The sequence below is a fragment of the Mugil cephalus genome, chromosome 23 (assembly GCF_022458985.1).
Source record: "Mugil cephalus isolate CIBA_MC_2020 chromosome 23, CIBA_Mcephalus_1.1, whole genome shotgun sequence".
NCBI classification, from domain to species: Eukaryota; Metazoa; Chordata; class Actinopteri; order Mugiliformes; family Mugilidae; genus Mugil; species Mugil cephalus.
This window is the reverse complement of record NC_061792.1, coordinates 6,409,372-6,432,326: the sequence shown is the minus strand read 5'-3', so window position 1 is coordinate 6,432,326 and position 22,955 is coordinate 6,409,372. Positions and strand designations below refer to the sequence as shown.

The window sequence follows — 22,955 nt, the reverse complement described above, 5'->3', positions numbered from 1 at the left end:
GAACAGCCTGAAGTCTTAAATTGAGAGTAATTTAACGATGATTACTGAGAACCAATGCAAGCGCTCTGAATTACCTTTGCTCCACCAGCGTTCGGAGGCGTCACCAAGCGCCGAAGTTTTGAAATTCACTTTCTTTAATAACTTCCATGAATAAATTAACCAGTTGCGACCAAGCAGTTGCAGCCGTCCACACAGACGCTAACTTCTTCCATTTTCCTCCATTTTCAAGTGTCAGAGTAAAGTGGCCTGGTGTACCGAGCCCTGTTAAGCATTTGCACTCATCATTTAATCATCACACCTCGTCCTTTGATTGATGCCTAATGAATGGCCGGGGTCTCGGTTTACAAGGCGATCGCTAACAGAGCCGTGCTAATGGCTCTGCCTGTCTGCCGCAGCCTCGGCTGCCTGGCGGAGGAGTCAAACTTTTTCATTTCTCGCACAGATGTGGCACACTTCCAGGATTCTCACCACACAACGCCACCACAAAAGCACATAATCTCAGCTGTTTTTTTTTTTTCCTTCTTTCTTTTATGGACAACACTGACACACTCACATCTGCTGCGAATGTGCTGAGGGTGTTAACAAGGCCTCCTGTCATTTCTCTCCAAGTACTTTCACAATTAGCGGCCACATCACTCATTGCTAATAGGAGCTAGGAGCAATGGAGGGAGACAGACACAGACTTTATGTCTTAAAAATGGCAAGAGCTAGTTTGTCTTTTTTTTTTTTGCTTTTTTTATGTGCACAAAACAGACTCTCCATGTAAAAAATAAAATAAATAAATGAACTCAGGCTGCAAGAATGTGTCATCACAAGGTCTAACATTCATCTATCACCGTGGCTCCTACTGTCAGACATTCAGAAAATTAGGGAATTGTTTAAACAGATATTTAATGACATGAATGAAGCAGCATGTAAACAAAACAAACCAAAACACTTTAAGAAAACATCCTGCAGACACTCATGTCCGTTTTTCTCTGATTGCTGGTCATCACGTCCTTACTGTTGTTCTTCAGACAACAACTAAACAGAGATGCTATATAGCAAATGCTAATCGTTAGCATGACAACACTTGTGTTTCTTTTACCCCAGAAATGTGCAAAACCTAAATATTGCAATAAAAAACTGGTAAAGGAAAAGAATAACACAGATTTCCATTAATGTTTGCTGCTCACATTCTAGTTGACATCACACTCAACACTGTGTAAACTAATTAATGACACAAAATAGCAAACACTCTTTTGTCGTCAAGCTGACAAACACATGTTGTGTTTAATAGCATCATTAAGAGTTAAAATCTTCGTTAATACTATAAAATCAAAGGTTGAAAGATAATGGGAGGGTGATGCTCTAGTGCTACGAGTGGTCAACAACCAGTTCAGACATTGTAGAAAGCTACAATTATCATTGAGTAGTTATCACACTGTAAGTCCTGTTCAGTGATGGAGTGAATCAAACAATCCCAACGAAAGGATTCAAGATAAAGATTCTTGTTTTTCTTTGACCGGGAAATTTAACAGAACTGATGAGGAGCTGAAATTTATGCACCTTCTGCCGACAGTGTTGATGCTACGTTTTATTTGTGCCTCCCCCACACAACCTACTACTACTACTACACACACACACACACACACATGCGCACATTTAATTTAATTAGAGCATGTGTGGCCTCCCTCTCTGCCAGCATTGTCAAGGCGCTTGGGAGCAGCCAACACTATCACTGATTGCTTCTCGATAGGAAGAAATATGATTAGACCACGTGTCTGTGTCTGTGTGTGTGTGTGTGTGTGTGTGTGTGTGTGTGTGTGTGTGTGTGTGTGTGTGTGTGTGGGAACTGGGAAGAAATCTGATTGTGATTTTGTTAGTGGTGAGAGCAGAGGTAAAGCTGAAGGGTTGAGGAGGAAGAGGAGATGATTGGATAGAAGGAAGTGGGATCCTTCCTGACGTTTGCTTTCTTTTACGTTCAGACACAGTTCACTGTAAAATTTGTGACACTTGGAAATATACTTAAAATATGACAGAACAGTGGAAAAGCTGCCAGCATCAGGACTGAGCTGATACCAACTAGTACTCTCTGATAACTCATGTTTTCATGGCAGACGTCTTGACTGGTCACAGTGACTCGTCCGCTGTCATGGCTCATTAATACGGCTCAACTTTCACTAATGGGACAAACAGAAATGTCTGGTTTGGTGGTAAATTAAGCTAACATGAAGGATGATGAAGAAGAAGTTGAATGTTTGTAACATATTTCTTTCATTTCCAGGATTGAAGGTGTCGAGTATAAAGCTGCAAGTGAAAATGATTGAAGAGCATCAACAGAAGCTTCCTAAACATCTGTTGATCAATAAATAACTCAGCTCTCCATCATCATCGTCTCAAACTCAGATACAAGCCGACACAAACAGAGATGGGACAAGCATTAATCAATGGGCCGATGCTGAAATGCTGTAATTCATTTACCGATACAGGAGGAAAAACAAACAAGAGGAGGTAGATAGTGACAGATCTGCTGTGGTTGGTCACATCCAGGTGTTTTCAGAAACAACAATATAAATGCTGACATGTCATTATCAGATCACCTGGTTTCTGTCCTGGTCAGAGGAAGAAGAGGAGGAGGAAAGACGGGGAGGAAGAGGAGCCTTAACCTCACATTATGAGTTTGATTTTCAAATGGACACGAGCTAAACATGAAAGCTTTGATTCTTTGTGTAATAAGATTAGTGTTATTAAAGGGAGAGGAGGGAGGAAGAAAGAAACGACCTTTCTGAAGAACGAGGTAAGGAGAGAGGGGGGGGTCCTGCTGAGGAGGGGTGAAGAGTAAAAAGAGAGGGAGGAGAGAGAGGAATGGAGGGGGGTGGGGGGGTGGGGTGGGGGGGAGGGAGTGACCCCGGCAAAAACAGATTAGTGGACCATGAAGAGGATTAGCAGCTATGATAGTCCCCCTGAGACACCAGTCAGTCTCAGCCAAACACACACACACACACACACACATCAAAGTCATCAGCATCAGTTCAACCTGTCTGGTCAATGCAAACACACAAACACAAACACAAACACACACCTTTATACCTAAAGAAAAGGAGCACTGATATATTAGCATCAGTTTAAAAAGCTAAATGTGTTGTTCTAGGAGCCGTTCACACACTGGTTCACCTTCACATTCACACAACGATCATAGGACTTAAATTTACTGTTTCTCCTCTATGTTTAACTTTTACATCTACATGAGTATGTACCTTAAATATCTTTCATATCTGTTTCTATAGGATGAAGCTGCTGGACACTGAACGTGAAGACAAATGAGTTATAAATATGATGGTTTAGTGCGACAAAGTCCAGAACAGTAGTTAACACATTATTAACAGGCTAAAATGTGTGATGTTGGTATAATCCTTGGAGATGGAGCAGAGAAACACCTGCAGCTTTTATATCCAACAATAAATAAACTCAAACTCCTGATGTCTGCCACGTTAGGACCATGTGCTCCTGTCTCTCCAACATACAACACACCTACAACTGTCACTGAGCTGAAATGGCCGGTCGGTCTGTTGTCAGTAAATACAGCTCATCACATTCAAACGCTACAACCGAACAGAGAATCACTGTCTGATAAGTTCTGAAAAACACAAACATGACAAAGTTTAGTCAGGATGTTACAGTAACTATTCAGTGTGTTACACTTTTAAAAAGCCTGGAGTACACACAGACCAACACTAAATAAATAATAAATAATACGGGTGCTCCTTTCAGTTTTCCCCGTCACGTCGATCGGTGTCAGACAATAAACGGGGCCGCTCTTTAATTCCACCTCAGAAACTCGAGAAAAGGTCAAATTTTTGTGATTACGAGCACAAACACAAATCAATATCCAAATGAAATGATGAAAGCCTTCCTCCTCGCTGACATTTCTCTGGTTCCTGCTGAGGGAAAGTTCTGATATGAGGACCCCCCTCAGGGGAGGATGGGGGTCCTCTCTCCCTCTCTCTCCCTCTCTCCCCTCCACTCATCCTAAATGAGGGCTTTTTCGCAGCTGTTGGTGGGGGGTGAGGGATGGAGGAAGAATGAGGACTTCCTGTGGAGGGCCTTTAAGTGTGGGGCTGAGGAGTCTCTCCCTTTCCCTCTCTCTCTCCGTATCGTACATGTGTCAGTGTCTCTCGCTCGTCCTAAATGGGGTCAAGCTTCCAGCCACGACCAGCTGCTTTCAAAGACCCTAAAGAGCAGCTCTCCACCTGCCCTTTCCTCCTTCCCTCCGTAACCTTTTCTTCCCATTTTCTTCTATTCTTTTTTAAAGCTTCCTCTCTTCCTCCTCAGTAATATGTTTATCTGGAGCTGATTTATTTGAGTGATTCAGGGACGTCAGAGTAGAAACCGTCCTCAGTAGTTGCAGAATAAATAAAGATAAAGGTGATAGATTTCACATTTAGTTCATTAATAATGAACCTATAATAAAGAGAGTGATATAAAATGATACACACAGATAAACTGTCCTTTCAGCTCATAAAAAACAAAAGCCACTTCTCACATCGCGTAGCTGGACGCCCCAAAACACAGCAGCTCTGAGCAGGGCCCTGCTGCTACAAGTGGATGCAATTACGTTATTTTCCCCCCCCAATGTTCAAAGCTGAAGCCTTTTCTGTAGTTCCTGTGCATGAAGTGAAGGTCTGATTTCTGTGTCAGGGTCACAAATACTGAATGGGAGCGATTTTCAGGTTCATTTTACCTAAAACACAGCAGATAGTTTCAACCAGCACCACACACCTCCAGGCGTCAAAGGACCCTCCCTCTTTGAGAAGCAGCTACGTACCTTCCCTCTTTAACCAGGAGTCTCTCCATGGATCCACTTCCTCCTTGTGTCTGTCACTCGGACACAAAGCTGTTTAATCTTGTTGAAGAAACGATGAGCAGGAAATAAAAAATGGACGTCAGGTGAATAATCTCCAGGTGGTTTGTTCCTTCCTCCTCCTGAGTCTCTGTTGGTCTTAGAGTCTTGGCCTCGCGGTGACGGACAGCGAGTATCTGTCTCTTCCTCTGGACGTCCTCTGCCGTCCCTTCGTGCCGTCCCACCCGTCCCCGACTCTTCCCAACGTCCACCGCCGGCGGCCGGCGCGGCTCTCCGCTCGCCTCCAGCCCATGCGGGGTTTTATTTAATTTGTCCGTATAATGGACGTGAATGAACCGGGGTTTAGGTGCACGGGCAGAGAAAAAGCCACAAAGGAGGGAGGGGCAGGGCGCTCAGCAATGTGTGGCAAAAGAGAAACAATAAGTGCCATTATTTTTGATTGGCTTCCCCTTTTTGAAAATTACTTCCAAAGTGTGATGTCCTATTGTGGGAGCTGAATAATGCTGAACAATGAAGCAGGGGGTGCGTGTGGGGGGGGGTGAGTCTTATATATCCAGGCTAATATTGAAGGGGGCTTTGGCCTGTACTGGATAACCCTGCAGCACAGAGACCGGGCCTGGGGTTAGGCTCATAATGGGAGGCGTTGGGAGGCCTTTAGTTCCCATTGTGACGACTGTGTCAACAGAGAGGCCGCTGGGAGATGCCTGGCATGTGGAACAGGAGGAAAAAAAAAAAAAAAAAAAAGCTTTATCCCCCTTTTTTTTACGCTCGGAGTGAGAGACGTTATCACAGCGGCTCAACGCAACACCTCTGTCTCTCTGCTTCTGTTGAACCAAACGTCCGACACTCTGACTCATTAGTTGCTGTGCATGATGAGAGACGGCGACGGCTGCACAGACGCAACGGGATCACGCTACATGCAATATGTTGGAAAAGTTGTCTGGGAACGCGGCAACACAACCGAAACACAACGAACATGAAAGCTACAGACTCTCTAGGGTTGACACACATTAGCTTTCCTGCCTTTAAACTGATTTGTGTCCTTTGGTTTGAGATGGATCGACAATACACCGACACCAAATTCACATCAGCTTGAATCCTCGACGCCTCACATTTAAATAACTCATTAGGAGATCATCAAAAAAGGGCTTCATATCAAGATTGATCCAGAAAAACAACAACAAGTTCAACTGTCCACTCCTTCTCTTGTATTCGAAAGCAACGCACGCTCGTGTGCGTCTCGTCGATATCGCTGGACTCACTCATCCAGCTCCACCTGGGAAAAGACACGGACACACGTGTTTACTCTAGATTCTGCTCCTCCGGGGCGAACGCACACGCTCACCATTATGCCCGTCTCCTGGCTGCCATGAGGCAACCTTGAGGAAGCGGGCGAAGCTGAACAAATAGTGGCATCCAAACACGCGTTTGTGTACACGTGTATGTAAACGCACACACACACACAGAGAGAGAGAGAGAACAGGAGCACCTAAACAAACAGCCACTGAGCAGCTCTCATTACCAGTGCGCACAATGAGCCGATGTCCAGACACACAAACACACAGGAGAGAGCTCCTCGCTTTCACTCACAACAAACAGACTTTACATTCAAAGTAACTTTCAGTTTTATTTGCTTTTCTATTTCTAATTCATTCATATATATATAAATATAAATGTTCCAGTTTTAACCAAAGCAGAAAACAGGAGAACGGCGGAAAATAAAACGGGACGGGACTGGATTCGGTTTGTTTACTCCGACCTGAAACACCATCAGCAGTTTCCTATTGTTCCCCTGACACAGATGAAGCACCAGAGAGAGAGAGAGTCAGCATAGAAGGCAGCAGAAAGGAAAAGCCTGGCAGGACTCACAACTCATTAATGAGCTGCTTTTTTTTTTGTGGGTGTTTCCTGTTGGGCCTTTTTCTACTTCCTCATAAAATCTTCATTAAAAAAATTATTTAATATTATAGAAAAACTAATATGAACCTGTTGTTAGAGTCAGGAGACACAGGAAGTAGTTGTTGTGTAGCAGCACATTTAAATACTTTCCCATTCCTCCACACTGCTCATTAAAGAGTGTTATCTTGTGTACACGTGTGCATGCCGGCGTTGCGTGCACACGTACGTGCACGCCCTCCCCTCCCCCGGCTAATGACGAGCCCTCCAGATGACCCGCTGACCCTCATCAAAGTGACAAAGAGGCAGATAGCAGCGGGATGACAATAAGATGAAGAGGTTGCTTAGGGTGACGAGATAAAAGCAGTGACACGGAGATCAGGAGGATGACAGGAGGCGCTGTGAGGGGGCCGGAGGCGGCCGACGTAGCATCACTCCGTCAGGTTGAAAGCGAAACGCTAAGGAGACGATCATATACTACCTTAAAAGAAAAAAAGAACTGCATTTCATCTTATAGTGTAGATATGTGAGGACGTCCAGTGCAGTCGAGGACAAGATGACGCATTTATCTGAGCACTAACTAACAACCTGCAGGTGACGGAGTTTAAAAATCCTCATTTATGTGTTATGTGTGTCATCACATCTGGGTAAGAGTCACACTACTGGTTATTAGAGTAGAAGAGTTCAATATTAACTATAGCACAATAACATTGTGTTTCACTCTGCATTCAAAGCCAGTATGAACTGAACTTAAATGATGATGATGATGATGATGGCAGCTCTTACATTGTGCCTTCCTTCACGCGTGTGTCAGCCCCGGTGTTGATTGTGTGTTTGCAGGGTGAGCGAGTCAGTCAAAGTGGACAAATGATCAGGATAAGAGCAAGAAACAGCCATGTCCATCACTCTGTCTTCCTCCTCCGGCGTGAAGAACACACATTATCATCTCATCACGGCGCTGTCAGCGGTCCAGCCCTGGACCGCACCACGTACATACTGTCACTCTCCACTGATGAGATGTCCATTAAGAGTCTTTCAGGCCAACAGACAACATGAGAGTATTTTTAGGGACGTAAAATCTCACTCAGCCCGAGCGCCGCTTTAGTTCCCCAGTCAACATGTTCATTAGCCGAGGCTGAGGAGCAGGGCCTCACAACCAACACTCTACATCTATAAATACCATCATAACCACCGGCCTTCCTCTACTCTACTCTCCATCATCTCCATCATCTCTGACAGCCTCCTGAAAACCAGGAAAGATCAATCCTGACTTCAACTTTTCACATTTAATAAGCAGCATCTTAATGGCGGTAATATTTACAGTTTACATTATTGTACATAACAGTGTATCAACGTAAGTCTGTTTTGTGCAGTTATTAATCTAAAATGAGAAAACGGGTGTTTATTATGTGTATCAGTGCCTAATTTTATTAAGATTAATCACAGGGTTGCTGTTGTTTAATTTCGATTAATCACGATTAAATCGTCATTTTTAATCTTTATTAATCGCGTTATAAAGATTAATCGTTTCATTTTGCAAACAGACACAAGGAAGAAGGGAACATATATGCTCTTTTTCCTCCTCTTCCAGCAGCTACTAAGACAAACCAACTTGTTGACATCACTATACTAGTCTCGTACAATGCGTTTAGAAAGGAAAGTTGCAAATCCTTTGCAAAACAAACATAAATATCACATTATATATCTAATATTTCTGCACGCTTTGACTGAGAGGACAGGACAGCCTGACTGAAAAGATGTCTAGTTATTAGCCGCCGTTTTAACGTGCAGATGGAGGTAGTGACACTTGACCTAATCTATGCCGCACGCACACGCACTCAGCTGAAGGGTTTGATTGGAAACGTTTCTTCACGGAGGAGAAGAATATTTCCCTATTGTGGCCGAGAGCACAGACTGAGAGAGAAACAATGACTCTAACCTTGGTATCAAACATTATGGATTTCCTTCTGCACACAATCTGTAGCTCAAGTGTTTATCTCATTGAAAGCGCCTCATGCACATGTAGACGGTGTTATCAGCCTTGAGAAGTTTCAAAGACATGGGAGGAGGAAAAAAAAAACTTTTGGTCTAGTAAAGAGCCTCGTATAACTATTTTAATTTCCTCAGGACAACTTCAGTTTAAGGCGAATGTAAAGTTAAAATAACTAATGTGTCTCACGCTCACGAACTTAACAAGGACACGTAGAGAGAGACGGCTTCTTACCTCGGAGACAGGTGTCCAGCATCTTCTGGGCGTCTTCGGTTTCCTCTGAAAAAAAGGAGCAGAGGCAAAAAGATATTTAATTACACAGTAGTTTTAAGGCCCTGCTTTTAGATGCTGGTAAATAAAACTAAAGAAATGTGTTTATCGGAGTTTGATTGTACGAAAAAGCAGATTAAACACGGTTTGATTTGACATCTCTTCCATAAGGCAGTTCAACACATCAAGACGACACGTGAAGCCTCTTGTTTTGTTTTTTGTGGGCACCCTCTCCTCTCACACCTCTAATTTGCCCGGCCTCTCTTTCCTACTACGAACACACTCACACAAACACGCGCTCACAAAGGCTTCATTCATAACCTCGCCATCTTCCACTTATTCTTCTCCACCGCTGTCATATTACTCCCCCCCTCCTCCTCCTCCTCCTCCCCTCGTCTCACCCAAGGTCTTGGAGTATAATAGCAAATAGCAGATTAGCATTTGCTTTCTTGTGATGTGGTGTGAAACAAACACACAGGATGCCGCGAGGCCACTCGCCTAGACCTCCCACAGTTAATTAAGGTTACTGCAGAGCTGTCAAACACACAAAAGGGCCTTACGTAAAAATACAACACACATTATTAACGTGCGCTTATGGCCTTTAAACCGAATCGATCAAATCAACAATCGCCACCGAATCAGCGTTAAGATTAAAACCAAATCGCTTCCTCTCCGTCATCCCTGTAATATTTCGCGGATGTTAAATAATAATAATTAAACGCGAGCCTCTCCACGCGACACCTCGGTTGCGCCGTGTGGGAGCAACAAAGAGGCCGAGAGGAGGCGATGGTTATCAGCCGCCGTAGGAAATTAATGGGATGGTCCGGCGTTAATATGCAGATATGCAGATTGGCGGTGGAGGGCTCTCTCGCTGTCTGTCAAACACGTAACGCTCCACAAACACACACATACACACAAAGAGGCAGGTACAAAGTGTGTGTGTATCAGTGTGTAACAGCAGATGGGATAAGCAGGTTGATTAACGTGTGTGACATGAATACGAAATCACAGGCTAAAAAGTGTGTGTGTGTGGATGGAGTTGATTGAGGCTGTGATGACAGGGGACAATAAGTGTGTATGTGTGTGATGCAGACAACAACATCTATTTGTTTACTGGACTATCAGGATAAACATGTGCTGTCAAACGCCACTTTCTGCATTTTAAAACTTGTAAAGTTTCACCGTGTATTAAAAGTAGATGTAGTTAAGTGTCTTAAACTTGGTTCTTTGTGTAGATCAGCGGGAGGTTTCCGCCGGTTATGAAAAATATTCACACTTCATAGAAGTCTCAAAGAAAACCACTTGATTAGTTTCACTTTGATATTGGTGACACCTGTGGTTACAATGAAAATGGTGTTTGGGTGAAATGCTGACGTTGATCATTTCTAACTAAGCTGAACGGTGTCTTGTTCGGTTTAGTCGTCGGGCGAACGACGTCTACATCCATCTACAGCTTTGTGTTGGTTTGAAGGAGCTGAGATGGTTTCAGGTAATGAGTCGTGATCTTCAAAGTTAAAAACTAGTGGTTCTTCGTTTGCCCCCTGACTTTCATGTATGTGAAGCTGGGCCAAGACAAACAGAAAAATACCACGTATTCTTTCATGTGCACCACTTCTTCTAGCTAAGCCTCACATTATACACACTCTGTGTGCAGCAGGAAAACAGAGGCTGATCAGGACTGAGCCGTTGGGTCTGATGACACGATTTTGCTTCATTTATACAAAAGTTGACCTGGTACTAATTATTTTAAAAACCTCTTAGGAAAATAATCATCTCATCCCCATCAAATTCCATTATGCCTCTGAGGTGTAATGTCCTCACTATACTCAGTTTTCCCATAATCAAAGCCTGTATTATCTAATTATGAGGTTTAGGCAAATGTCCAACAGAATAAATTGATGAAATGTTGACATTTCATGTCCACAACCTCAGTCTTTCCAAGTTTACAAACAACAACAACACTTAAAAAGCTCTTAAATGGCCACTGGAGACCAAGCAGCAACCTGCAGGTCTGAGCCATGAAGCGCAAAAAAGTGCAGTTCATCGAGTGGCCACTTGAGGCTCCAGAGAGGAGCGATTCCCCATAGACCCCCATGTTAAAAAGCCCAACTTTACAGCAATATTAAACATGTTTATAGCCAGGGACAAACAACTATTTTAGTCTCAATAGATCATTTCACTATTCATGACAACTGTACCAGGGGTTATTTTTTATTATGGGTTCAAATTCTTCATAATTAAGGGCGTTCCCACTGCGAGTTTGTCCACTCTGGGCCTCCGTAGCCGTTGACGAGATCTAAATCTTATAGAATTTGCTGCTATTTTTGAAAGCTTGGACAAGAAATCGCGTGTAGGAGGGAACGGCAAACACGTTCACAAACACAAAAAGGGAAAAAAAAAGAGTTTCCATAGGTTTGTTTCAGGGGGAAAAAAAAAAAACATTACATTTACACAGAGACCAAGCAAATGAAAAAATGGCTGAGAGGAGCGGTGATAACTGAAAAGAAAGAGTTGACTGTTGTTATTACAGATTGATATACTCTTCAGGTCCTTTTTATTCAAACGGCTCACCTCTCAAAATCAGATGCTCGAAGCTCTTTTGATGACTGCTTTGAGCTGAATGTGTGTTATTACAGGTATTACATGAAATTGCCCGTGTTAGGTGGAGGGGATTACGGTGCTTTTGGGTCAATACTTCCGCTGGCTGCTGGAGCCGAGAAGCGATTAGGCCTTTGTCTGTCAATCCGACTTCATGCAGGCAGTTATCGCACACGCGGGCAGATCCCGGCGCACACACACCGGCGCCGTGATTACGGCCTGAGGTGTATCAGGCCCTTTGAGTCGCGCTGAGAGGTGTCAGGCCTGGTGCAGCCGGGGCCGTCCCACAACGCAGGGCGACAGAAATGACGACTTGATGAGCTGCGGCGTCAAAGAAGACTTCAGTTTACTGGTTATTACTACAGACTTCTGTCAATGGACTCTACAGAGGAGGTGAGAAACGACGAGAGGCCGGACACCGTTTACTTTTAACGATTAAATTCGACGGTTTGTGTACGTTAAATTACAGCAAAATAAGCTCAGAAGATTCATAAACGTATGCACCATAAATGCACCTGGAGTATCATTTAGAATTAATCAACCTCTGCGTACAAATTAATTATCAATAAAGTAATAGGGAGGCTATTAGCTTTATCTGCTACGGTTCAAACATTTCACGAGAATTGTTCACAAACCATTAATGTGATAATGAAGCAGAGAAAACACACCCCGAGCTTTTTACTTTGAGTCCATTAATGGACTTTTTTTGCAAGTCTCTCCTGTATTAATGCAGCCCAGGCTGGAGTGATGTTATTAGTGGGGGGGGGGGCCTAGTCAGGCTCACAGTAGGAGCTGAGCTGACTGGGTATGGTGATTTCCACTTTACTTTTGTGTGGGTTAATGAAAAAAAAAAAAAAAAAAAAGAGAAAAAAAAAACTAAACTGAAAAACCCTGAGCCTAATGGGATTTGGTGATAAGAAATTACCAGCGCCAGGTCCTTCTCCTTTGTCTCTCGCTGGGAGTTCAGTGGCTGAGCCAATAAGAGGGAGCTCAGGGCCTCGGTTACCGTAGAGACGGGAGAACACAGGCCACGGCGTCGCCATGGTAAACAGGGGGGGGGGCTGTTTGTCAAAGTTCTTTTGACACACACAAACACGCACACATGCACATACGCGCTACTGTACATCCACATGTGCAGCCTAGTTTACATTTCTGACAAAAATTTGAACTGAAAAGTTGAAAAATGTGTATGTATTATTTAAAACGTGTGTGTAGAACACACTTTACAGGCTATTTTTACAAATCATACACAAATCTCATTACAATTAGAATTTACATTAACCCTTTAATTGTCTATTAAGCGTCAGATCTGCACATTTGTAGACGATGTGATGCTTTAAAATGCTCTCACCAAACTTACACGAAAAGCAAACAAGCTTTCGTTTAACTGTGCTATGAAGGTTTTAATCCCCAGCTAGACCGAATCCCAACAGTTTTAACCACGTTACATTTAAAGGACGCCTGATGAGGGGTCGGTTTTCCGTATTCCTCCGCTGGGTTTTCCAGTCATCCGGCGAAATTTCATCGCTGCGAGAAATTAGGCTCCGATTTCCCCGGTGGCTGCAGCCTGTGTTTTTCTTTTTAACTCCGAGGCCGCGGAGCCGAGCTGAATAACACAATGACAACAATGGGCGAGAGCACACCCGGAGCAAGTGGGCGAGCGAGCTAGGGGAAGAGATAGTAAAGAGGGGAACGAGAGAGCGGGCGGGAGAGAGAGAGACGCTCCTTGGCTCGTCTGCTCCTGCAGTGCGTCAGCTCTATGGCGGAGTGGAAAACAAGCAAATTACAGAGCGCTGCCACAAAGACAGTGGCCTTGTCATCTCAACCTGCCAGTGAGGATTTCCTAAATTACCAGTAGTGCACTGGGAGGGCTGCCCTATAGCTTATCTGCCACTCCAGAAAAGAGACGCACACTGCTCTTCCAGCGAAGGTTAGAAAACAGCAGGACGGGGAGTCGACACAGACGATCGGCAGTCAGCTGTCAGGACACGTCACAACTTATTAACCAGCAGCTGGAATACACATTTCACTTTACTGCACCATGCGTACGCCATGTTTACCAAAAGGTTTACGTCTCCGTTGAAATGTTCCACAGGTGACCAGTGTCGCAGCTTGATCTCAATGAGGATTAGCAAGTGCAGATATTTTATTCCTTTTTTTTTTTCCTTCTACCACGCTGCTTCGAGAAGAGGGATGATGCACGGTGAATGAAACCAAGCGCCGTCCACGTAGAAATCTAATTACTAAAGAATCACTCCAATTTACCGGGTCATTATCTGCATCTTATAGCGAACGCCGTATACAGCAGAGGAGGGCGAAACGCACAAAAGCCTGATTCATGTCACGGAGAAACACCTATTTAAAACTGATTATTCTTACTGTTGCAGCATCACAGAGCGAACGCGAGTAATTTCACGTTGTGGGAAAAAATGACGAGGCATGAATGGGCCTTGTAAAAGTAATGATCACACACACACACTACAGTAATGACATTTAAATGGCTCATTTGAAGATAAAAGGCCTGCTGACATCAAATGGATCCTTGTTATCGTAATAGCAAACAACTAAGAAGAAATGAAGCGGCGTGAAAAGACTCGTGATCGTCTCTGTGAATGCAGCAACAAATGTTAACAAACAGCGATCTAAACTGTTTATTCACAACAACGCGTTGTGTGTTGTGTTTCGCCCATTTACGCTGAATTAGAGCCAAGTCTTCACAGAGTTTCAACTGATTTCTAGTCTGGTCTTAGTTTTATAAAGTCACCGCGTTTAGAGCGAAACCTGAATGAACCAAAAACATCACGAACGTCTCTTAGTAACCGTTTAATAAAGTTTGTACCCAACAAAGACAACCAGCGCTCATTTTATCACCATGAGTGATTGAATAGAAGTCAACATCTAAAAAATAATAGACGGATACTGGACGCTATGAACTTCCCTGGAGATAAATAAAGCATCTATAAAGAAGTAACACTTCAGTCAATAAACTCCTTCACCACATGTAGACTTGTCCTCCTTCCGCTTTCCTTTCATCTTCCTTATATCACTCCTTCCCCTCCATCTCCCACCTCCTCCTCCTCCTCCTCCTCCTCTCGGAGGGTCTAGCTGTAATAGCCGGGTAATTTCCCCCCCTATTACAAGACAGTACATTAGTCTCTGCCTGCACTATTTACACAAGTTAGCGGGTCCGACCCAGCCATTTACAGAGGATCATTATACCGCGTGGTGTCCCGATACGCTTGGGAATCCCGAGATGAAATGACGGCTTGAATGCATTATCCCGAGTGTGCGTTAGCGAGGGAAGGAGAGAGAGAGAGAGCGAGAGAGAAAGAGATCAAGGCGAGATCTCACAATGGATCCTTTTAAAAAGCCCGGCTCCAGATATATGATACTATTAAGATTTCTTGAGTACCAATTACACCAACGGCTGCCTTAAAGTGGCATTCCAGCCGTTCAATTTTGATACATTATGAAGATGGTTTCATATATTATGCCGGGATCTCCTTTAAGATGTTCAGCAAGACCTCAAAGTGCTGCAGGCAATTTGGCAAAATTATCAATCCCCCTGCATTTGGCTGCTGCCCCTTTTCCACGGAGCGATACCATCTTAAATGAGTGCATTTTCCCCTTCCCACCCGACACTATCTTAACACCATTTACAGCTAACAATGTAACATGGAGCTATCTAATGACGGGGGGGGTGACATCAGGCATCTCAGAGGACGTGAACAAGTAGTATTTAACATATACAGTGTTGCACACGCGTGATCTGACCTTAAGAAAAATAAATCGTGACACTGTTGTCGCTTTTCATATAGAAAATCCTCTTTGATCCGAGCGCTTTTCAAGGATCATCGCGCAAATTTGGGTCCTAAGACTAAAAAAAAAAAAAAGATACGTCCTCCTGTAATAATGACTTCTCAGAGGGGTTTCCTGTCTTAAAAGGGGGGAGGATGGTCCCAACATGCACACACCGCCTCCCGCCCTGAATGGTCTCCCATGGCAGTATCAGTAGGACATTGTCAGGCCAAACAAAAGGCCTTATCTCCCGTTCCCCTTTCAGTCTGGGTGATTGGCCACGAGAAACCGGGAGAAAAGGCCATGTCCTCACCCGAGCCACCACAAATGTCACCCTCCCTCCTATCTCTATACGGTCAGTGTGTGTGTGTCTGTGTGTGTGTGTGTGTGTGTGTGTGACGGGAGCTCCACAACAATCATCTACCTGCCAAGGCTGCAGAGGCCAGGGAGATCTTCCTGTCACTGTTTCAGTGTCAAGAGATACGGTCGTATGACAACAAGTGTGAACACGCTCACGCTGCAAATTGTGGTGCTTTGAAGCGCTAACGCTATTAGCAAATACCGCTATCTGACATTCCTTCGTTGCAAAGTAAGAAATCAACATTAGCCCGAGTTAATAATAAGAAGGAAAAATGTTAAAAATACAGAGAGGATACTGGAGTAAAAAAAAAAAAAAACACTTTGCAACAAGTAGCTTCAAGTCAATGTGGTGCGTTTATAGACGTCTTAGAGTGTGGGTAAAAATCTATCACGCTGGATAGAAGCCTAAATTGAAAATGTTGCACAATTTGTTCCCTGCTTCGGTCGTGCTATTTCAAAAAAAGAAAAAATAATAAAAAATAATGGTGTGAAGAGAAAAGTCGGGTACTATCTGTTCAGTAAAGGAGATTATACATTATGTCGACGACTGTCTATACTTCAGGCCTCTGCGGCGACACGACGCCTTGTGAACTCAAAACTCCTCTGACCTCGTGCCTCTATCCTCTGAAACTTTTTCCATTTCTCTAATTCGGTTGAAGTGACTGCTTTTAAAATCTCATTCCCGCTGCCCATCATGTGACGCTCTCTCTTCATGAGCTTTCCATCACTAATTGAAGGATCATTTTAGCCACGGGATATGGCTGAAGACACTAATCAAGGCCTCGTTAAGGGTCGTTAAGGGACAATTGTCCATAATTCCTCTAATCCGCTGGATATTTAATTAATTAACCACCAATTAGAGACCAACAACTTTACAGCTGGCATGTTCAAACCAGACGGACAATTTTAGATTGGCTCTGCTGTGCCATTAATTAGTATTTGAAGTAATTTTCAATTATAAATCCGTCTGAGTTATGAATCCTGCTGCGCTGAAGACCAGGACGACTCTACTTTAAGTTGTAGGGTTTGATCAGGGAAATCACAGAGGAGTCTGGGAGCAGGGCTACCTTGGATGTCACGCGTCACCCACTGTGATCAAAGTTCAACATATTTAAAGCTGAATCCCGTCCGTTTAAATGCAGCTGTTTAAACGGGTTCCAATCAGACCAGGCAGAATTAGTCCAACTCATTGTCCGCTGATCTGTCAATCAGTCGGGGGGAAAACTTTGGTCCAAGTTCACATGATAAATCCTGACGAGTGGCGCTTTCACTTCTCCATAGCGCCACTCTGAGGTGGAGCTTTGTAGTAGTTTTAGTGAGGAAAGGTTTTAGTTTGAGATCCGAGACTGAATTATTATTTCATTAGAAAAACTCATTATAATATATAGTGTTCAGATATTAAATGAATAAACTATGACAAAGAAGATGCAACATTTCCTTTCCTTCATACTTTAAACATTCATATTTCGATCCCCAACATCAAACCTCACTCGTAAAATCCCGCGCAGCCAATTAAACGTGAACTGAAACCTCGTTTTAATTTACAAGCGTGATACTTGTGTGTTTTTAATCCCTCCCCGAGTGCACGGGTCCACCTGGGTCACCAGCTGAAAGGTCCCGACGGTAAACAATGAGCAGACGACAGCGGGGAGAGACCGGGAGAGGCAAACAAGTCGTTTGAGTGTGTTACTAATGTGCCTCTGCAGCAGGTGGGAAATCTATTACAGCCGCTTCCTCGACGCCTCTCAGCATAAACAATTAGAGGCAGAGAGGAGAAGAAAAGGGAGAGAGTGTGAGGGGAAGACGTGGCCCGATAAAGAGAGGCTACAGAATCAATTAGTCCTGTTAGGAGTAGCTTCAGGTCTCTCTCTCTCCGCCTCACACACACACACACACACACACACACACACACACACACACACACACACACACACACACACACACACACACACACACACCTGCCCTCACCCTCCGTCCCTCCCGTGCAGAGAGGGCCACCCGCAGACCGAACGCCAACACAAAGGAGGGGAAAGAGGCGGAGGTCCGTCTCCCCTCTTTCTCTCGGCTACCTCGCCCTCTCTCTCTCTGCTTCTTGAAAGTATGGGCTTCATCAGCCCCCCTGTAGAGATCATTCATCCACATAGTAACACACACACACACACACACTCTGTGGGCTTTTTTTTTTTTTTTTAAACACTAATTAGTGCTCAGACCGCCTGCCCAATTATTACCAGCCGTGCTCTAATTAGGACTTATTTAAAGTGCGCGTCAATTAGTCTTTAACATCATTGTCTGCTTGAGGGAGCTGGACCGGTTAACACTTCCTGAACTGGAGGCTCGCACACGTCAACAGTTGGGGTCCACCTCCTTTTAACGCAATATACTGTATCTACTGCGGAGCGTCATAGGAAGAAACGCCCATGACCGACCGACACACAGCTGTTCAGTCCCAATCCCTTCTTAGTTTCACTATTAAACGTAGTTTTAATGCTGTTTTTCTCGCCAATCGCCATCACTCGGGATTTTTTTCCAAACACATTTCTTCCTCAAAGACGATGGTCCCCTCTGTCCTCCCAGTTTTTAATGATGCGTTGGACACTTCTTAACCCAGTTTCAGTAGTTTTTCTGCTTGGTGCATGCCAAATTTAAATTTGTGTGGGAAAATCTTTCATTTAAAAAAAAAAAATATACAAAAAATATCGAATCAACCAAAAATTTTGCGACCCCTCTATTGAAGACCTATCAACTCTCCACTTTAATGCACTGCAGGAGAACTGAAACACAACAAGATCTTAGTGATTTGACAAACTGTCTCATTTCAGAGTCAGAGTCGGTGAATCTACTCTAAAACATAATGTTGCATTTAGGATCAAGGCTCCGTATTTTCTAAAAAGACAAAAAAAAATAAAAAATTTGTGTTTTGACGTGCGGAAGAGAGCAACAGGACGGAGGGACGGCGCGATGAGAAATCACTCAGAGTCTGACGCGTAGTTGCTGCAGACGAATTCTTTCACCGCCGTGACTTGTCATTATTGATGAGTCTGTTGTCTGTCTGTGAATGTACAGTGTGTCTTTGTGTTTAACTCCTCCTGAGGGGCTGGAAATCCACTGGGGGGGAGTTCAGTTTCAAGCCGCCTCACGGGCTGATGGAACACTTTTGTTCAGGTACATTCGCAGTTTAATAAATGTGTGTTAATCACCTGTTTTAAACACAAATAGAAAATGCTGAATAGTTAAAGTTTTGGAGTTCTTTGCCGTTTTATCTGACGTTGCGAATAAGATGGATTGAGAAATAGACCATTAGCCATGCTAGGGATGCTGCGGGGTCATAGGAAGTGCATCAGATTGTTGTAAAGTCTCCTCCGTCCCTCTCCTCCTCCTCCTCCTCCTCCTCCTCCTCCTCCTCCTCAGAGCAGTAATCTGTCTGTCAGTGTGTTGCCAGTGGTTCTCTGTGGGCGGCTGTCTGTTTGAGGCTGTTTTAATTAATTTTCAATCAGGGCAAAGTAAATTCATTAAGCACTCACGGCTCTGTTTGAAGACACACACGCACACACACACACACACACACACACGTATTCACGAGCATGTTCTGTTTGTAGAAGTGAGCATTAACCTGAGCGTATGAATGTGATATGCACTAATAATACCACGCTACCGACTGGCTGCGTTCACTTTACGGGAGAAGAAAGAAGCTGAAAGAAATGAAAATATTTTGATACGGAAACCAATGAAATGTTATCACGTGAATGCACTTGTACTGTGATCAGAGGAGGAAAGTGAGCGTTTATTTGGAAGACGAGACAGTCTACCCAAAAAATCTACTGAATGTTTTAATGTATTTTAATGTATTTACTCTTAAAAGTCACTCACAGTGGTCTCTGCAGTGGACGGCTATTTAAAGGCTGTTTTTTTTGTGTGGGTTTTGGTGCAGTAACTTGAGAGTCACTCCATACACTTCCAACAATTTGTTGGTGGAAGTACAATTTTTTAAATATATATATATATTTTTTTTTTAAATGAAAATCAAGATGGCCGACAGAGAGTCACAAATGCCAAAAAAAATAAATTAATATATGCCGGCATCTGGTAACATCTAAGGGTTAATATAACTTTTAAAGTTTCTGGATATTTATATTATAGCAGGAGAAATTTGAAATTTTGTCATGAAAAAAAATTTAAAAAAGGGCCTGAAAAAAAAAAATCAATTACATCATTTTTTTCCATGCCTAAAGAGAAATAAAAATACAGAATTTTAAGTAAGTTAATAAAACTATCAATATTCATCCAATGTTTAGTGACAATATCAAGAGAAAATGATCTGATACATGTATTCTCAATTTTAACGCTACATTACTTTGTTACCTTTTATTACCATATATATATACAAAAGACACTGTCTTAGTAAACACTGAATAGTGACAAACCTGACAAGGAGGACATATTTGGAACAATGGCAGCTTCACGAATAATAAAGAATAACGACGACAAAACCAACAGCTAGTTCAAAGCGAACCACCTCAGTAAATAAAGCAGGACACACTGGACGACACAACCTAGCAAAGACCCAAAGTGTCACCCTCCCTTAAACAGTTTGATTTCCACCACATGTTTAAATTTTCACACAATGTGTAGACCTGAGGGCATGCTCACAGATAGATGGATGCAGGGTGTAGGAGGCTGAGGAGGGTGGTGGTTAAAAAGGAGGATTTATCAGGCCTAATCTCTCACAAACCAAGCAGATCAATCTCCTCTTAGCACATGGATGTACACTACACCGCCATACACACACACATATATATTTATATATATTTAGCTCGTCTCCCCAGCCTTGTCCTTGGTAGAGTGGAAAACAATGTTATCAAGCAGAGGAGAAGAAGAAAGAAAGCGGGAAGAAGAATGACAGAAGGAGCGAGCCTGGAAGAGAAAGAGAGAAGAGGAGGAGAGTCTTCTTAGAAGGCTAAAAGGATTAGCCCTCTCATCTCCTCTGGATCACAATGTTTCCTGGGCTATGTTTGATCAGCAATTGTGTGTGTGTGTGTGTGTGTGTGTGTGTGAGTGAGATGTTTGCTCTGATACCGACGCTGCCTCATTCTGATCCTATTACACGGCAATAAACATCAGCTACCAACATGGGGATTACCGTGTGTGTGTGGAGATGTGAGCAACACTTCTGGTTTTTGGCTGGACCTTTTATAATCCTCAGAGAGCGACAGTCATTCTGTCACTCTCTCTCTCTCTTCTCACACACACACACAATAAAATTTCTATAACTATCCACGAGGACAAGACGAGCACGATACTTTACTGTAAATCTGCATATTTGAATTTTGATTCAAAAAGATTATCTAGGTGTCATACCCAAACAAATATAACACAGACAAACACTATGGAGCTCTAAGTGGCTTCATGTTTATTTTAAGAAACCAAAGTGTGGTTACTAGCAGGAAAATAATACCGTATTTCCTCTAATAGTGGCCCCGGCCTTTATTTACTGAGAATACCTGACTATTATTGGAGGCCTTTATTCCTAATTTCCTTTGTTTCGTTCCTGTACATGCCAGTATATTTGATCAAAGTGTTCCTACCAATTACCACATTTTAGCAGGTACAGCATTTACGCTACTGAAGCCGGGCAGGATTAATAAATAAACGCTTAAGCAGCGTCAGAATGGACAAACGAATAAATGACACCATTGTATCGGTTGGAACTCTGGAAAATAAACCATTTATTGGGCAAATTGACAAGGTTTTTAAACGGTACCGTACACACATGACATATTTACTGCAACTTAAATGGCCGTAGCGTACCCGGCCGTAGCGTACCCGGCCGTAGCGTACGTAGCATACCAGGCCGTAGCGTACCAGGCCGTAGCGTACCAGGCCGTAGCGTACCAGGCCGTAGCGTACCAGGCCGTAGGGTACGTAGCGTACCAGGCCGTAGCGTACCAGGCCGTAGGGTACCAGGCCGTAGGGTACGTAGCATACCAGGCCGTAGCGTACCAGGCCGTAGGGTACGTAGGCCGATGAGGGTACCAGGCCGTAGGGTACATAGCGTACCAGGCCGTAGGGTACGTAGCATACCAGGCCGTAGGGTACGTAGCATACCAGACCGTAGCGTACCAGGCCGTAGCGTACCAGGCAGTAGGGTACGTAGCGTACCAGGCCGCAGCGTACCAGGCCGCAGCGTACCTGGCCGTAGGGTACCCGGCCGTAGGGTACATAGCGTACCAGGCCGTAGGGTACGTAGCATACCAGGCCGTAGGGTACGTAGCATACCAGACCGTAGCGTACCAGGCCGTAGCGTACCAGGCAGTAGGGTACGTAGCGTACCAGGCCGTAGCGTACCAGGCCGTAGCGCAACACCCCAGTGTCAGAACAACTTATTCTTCGCGGGTCAATATTAAATCGTTTCACAGCTTCTTCTCCTGTATTTTACTCTGCGTATTTCTAAACCGTCTTCTTGAAGTTCAAAGTTTCGTATTTGTGCAGCTAAATCTCTCTGAATGTAGCTACTGCCATCTGTGGCGCCTGTGTGTTACTACATCTATAATTGGCTGACTAGCGCGCCTTTATTTGTTGGTGTAAACCACGCCCCCGGCCATTATAAGAGATCCAGCTATTAACTGAATATCAGCCACTATTAAAGGAAATACGGTAATTGGCGTCATGGTTAGAAGAAACCAGTGTTTTCTATTGGAGCCACAACAACATTATTCTACCTTTGCTTCAATGAGATAATAGTTATTATTCATTGTCGTGCAGGTAGAAATGAGCCGTTTTGAGCCTTTGAAGAGGGTGAAATTGAAAAAGTAGCGATTGGCCATTGGGAACAATAAGCTCCTCCAACATGATGACATTTGATTGTCAAGTAATAAAATGACTCATCGTCCCGTGATCCATTTTTGACAACGTCCACGTTGTGTTGCGCCGCGTTCTTCACGTCTGCTCTTAATGGCAAACAGACTCCAAACAAAACCACAAAAGCCACTTGGCAGAAGTGACATGAAGCCGTCGGCTCCATTGTTTGATGTCAAACTTGCACTAAAAACCAGAGTGGACACACCTCTGGAATAACACTCGCACCGCATCAACAAACCGTCTGTTCAAACATGACGAATAATCAGAATAAACAAACTAAATACATGTTCAAATATTCTCTTTTACTGGAAACCTCTTGGTAGAGCTACTACTTTTTATCTA

The 22,955-nt window shown here is 43.6% G+C and overlaps 1 long non-coding RNA gene across 1 annotated transcript in view; it reads right to left on the bottom strand.

Moving 5' to 3' along the window:
• The window catches only part of LOC125000720, a 53,167-nt gene that overhangs the window by 2,326 nt on the left and 27,886 nt on the right, over positions 1-22,955 (bottom strand). Inside the window, exon 2 of the long non-coding RNA XR_007111367.1 lies at positions 8,964-9,008. This is a non-coding gene — a long non-coding RNA (uncharacterized LOC125000720). The remainder of the gene's footprint in view (positions 1-8,963; positions 9,009-22,955) is intronic.